The sequence below is a fragment of the Physeter macrocephalus genome, unplaced genomic scaffold, assembly GCF_002837175.3.
Source record: "Physeter macrocephalus isolate SW-GA unplaced genomic scaffold, ASM283717v5 random_7911, whole genome shotgun sequence".
Classification (NCBI taxonomy): Eukaryota; Metazoa; Chordata; class Mammalia; order Artiodactyla; family Physeteridae; genus Physeter; species Physeter macrocephalus.
In genome coordinates this window covers 217-2,342 of record NW_021153195.1, presented here as the reverse complement: position 1 = coordinate 2,342, position 2,126 = coordinate 217, and the positions used below count along the sequence as shown (strand labels likewise).

General features: G+C 56.7%; 1 non-coding gene across 1 annotated transcript; it reads left to right on the top strand.

Moving 5' to 3' along the window:
- The first annotated feature begins 1,122 nt into the window (after positions 1-1,122).
- On the top strand, positions 1,123-1,215 carry LOC112063277 (small nucleolar RNA SNORD116). The gene has a single exon (XR_002890942.1). It is a non-coding gene; the product is annotated as a small nucleolar RNA SNORD116 (small nucleolar RNA).
- The last annotated feature ends 911 nt before the right edge of the window (positions 1,216-2,126 follow it).

Genomic DNA, 2,126 nt, shown 5'->3' with positions numbered 1-2,126 from the left:
GCGACACTTGGCCGGGAAGGTGGCCTAGTTTCCGCAGTGGGGTTGGAACCTGAGTCATGGTTGTTGAAGCCCACCGCTTCCTGTGGTGGACATTCCCATGGGTCCTCGGAACGTGATTTGGCCTACTTGGCGAGAATTGTCACTTGGGCTGAATTTGGTTACCCCTTCAGAGGGTGCCGGACTGCATCTTGTCTGTAGCGAGCTGCACGAAGGTATTGGCCCGCCCATAGGCTGTTTCCTTGCTTCCAGAAGTGCCGGGAGTGGCCCCAAGTGCACATCAGATGTGCTACAAGCTGGCAGGATCTCCCGTGGCCTATGTCAACCGCCCCTGGGGGGTCAAAGTTCACATTCAGCCTCTTGAAGCTTGCAGGGGTCTTTCTCCATTCAATTGGGGGGTCCAACGGCAGGGCGCTGTGTATAAAGTGTGGGTTTTATTGTTCGAGGTCTCAGCAGAGGGCCACAGCGACACACAGAGACCAAGATGCGGATTCAGAGGCACACAGAGAAGCCCAGAAGCGCGCGTCCTCGTGCCCAGTCACAGTCACACACGTTCACACGCGTGAACACACACATACTCCCTCTCACACACCGGCCAACGTACGTGCCTAGCTTCCTGCAGTTGTGCAGCTAGACAAACATTGAGTTCTCGGTAAGGGTAGAGGTCCTTGGGAAGCAGGGTCTGGGCTCATGCCCAGGTAAACATTCGTGTGAATCATGTTCTCTTGGGAACCCGGTCCATTCTGAAGCCTGTGTGATCTATGTCCACTTCTCAGGTGTAGCTGCTGGGCAAGGCTGGCCGTCGGCAAAGACCAGAAGACCTTCGCGTTGTCTGATGACTGGAGGTGCTAAGGAGAACTGGAAAAATGGGGCAGGCGCGTGTTGCTAAGTGTGACCGTGGCTAACTCCGGAAGGTAGGCATTCACCCACCCTGAGATGTGCCATTGGATATGAGGTTTTCCTCAAACGGGCCCAGTGGCTGCCAGAGTGGATTGACTGTTGCTCTTGCTGAGTGGCCTGAGGACTGTAGATTCCCCAGGGTTTTGGAGTACTACGGGGTCATGGCTCCTCTGCAGGCCCCCACGACATGCCCGGTTGTGTTCTGCAGCCTCCCAGCACGTGCTTGGATCGATGATGACACCCTTGTATGCATTCCTTGGAAAATCTGAACAAAATGAGTGAGAACCCTCTACCGTCTCCTCATCGAAACTGAGGTCCAGCACGTTTCCTCTCTCTGGGGGGTAGGGGACCGTGAGGAGGGAGGGCCAGCGTCCCCTGCTGGCATGCATGCAAACACCACCCAGGGCTCCTAATATTAGAGGGGTTCCTGTCTGAGGGTGGACTGTGTGTACCCATAAGCTGGGTCGTCTATGGATATCAGGTCTCTGCTGCAAGGCCATTGGGGCAATGCGAGAGGGCGTGCTCTCCTGCTTGTCTTCAGAGTCGGAGTGTGTGCTGGTGTAGGCCAAGTGAGCTTGCAGCTTGGAAAAGTGTGTTTGGGCCAGGCTCACGCTTCGTGCATGCCGCTTCGGGGTTTAATTCTGGTGGCCAACATGAGCAAGGTTCTCTGGTTGGAGCCTGGTGCCTCAGGCCAGGCCTGTGGCCCTCCCTGTTCTTGCGTTTGGCACGGTGACTTTCTTGACTGCCAAGTGAGGCCGGAGCTGTGGACGGGTGTGGCTCGGGGTGGGCGTCGGCCTAAAGTGGCTGATGGATTAGGCCTCAGTGTTGCCCTTGTCTGCTCCCCTCCTTTAGCTCCCGGCAGAGTGTTGGGGACAAGTGGGTCCTCGTGGGGTGGGGCGAGGGCGGTGCTCCGTTTAAGCCTGCGTGGTTGCTGATGGCCGGGACAGGAATGTAAGGGATGATGAGGACAGGACCTTTGTGATGTCATGAAATAGAATGTCATCATTGGGTGGCAGGTGTCGGCCTCGGCTTCCCGAGGATGTGTCCCGTTCGTGATGGGCTGGCATCAGCTGCCTAAGCAGTGGAGGCTTTGGCAGTTCATGAGGATGCGGTGAGGTAGGTAAATTGTGATCAGCTGCGATCCCGTTGCCGGAGGAATGACTCCCAAAGGGTGTCTTGCGGCACCTAGAGTAGATGGACATGCTGAGGTATTGGTGCCGGCCTCCTCG